Source organism: Crocodylus porosus, unplaced genomic scaffold (genome assembly GCF_001723895.1).
Source record: "Crocodylus porosus isolate Cpor-Errol unplaced genomic scaffold, CroPor_comp1, whole genome shotgun sequence".
In the NCBI taxonomy this organism is placed as follows: Eukaryota; Metazoa; Chordata; order Crocodylia; family Crocodylidae; genus Crocodylus; species Crocodylus porosus.
In genome coordinates, this window is record NW_017728909.1 from 28956329 (window position 1) to 28956573 (window position 245).

A 245-nucleotide genomic window follows, 5' to 3' on the forward strand; every position below is an offset into this window, starting at 1 on the left:
GTGTTGTTTGCTGTTATATTTATACAGCTCAGTTCATGGGGCCAAGGGATTATTGGAATTATTGCTTGCTTGCTTTGAATACAGTATCTACTTGAATGGCTGCAAAACCAGCAAGAAACAAAGCCTTGGATATGTGAATCCTAAAGCCTTTAGAAGGTAGAGGGCTAACAAAAGAAGCCCCAATATGTTTTTTTTAAATCATATTTTTGGGACCTGACTCATACATATGATATGAAGATTTTATA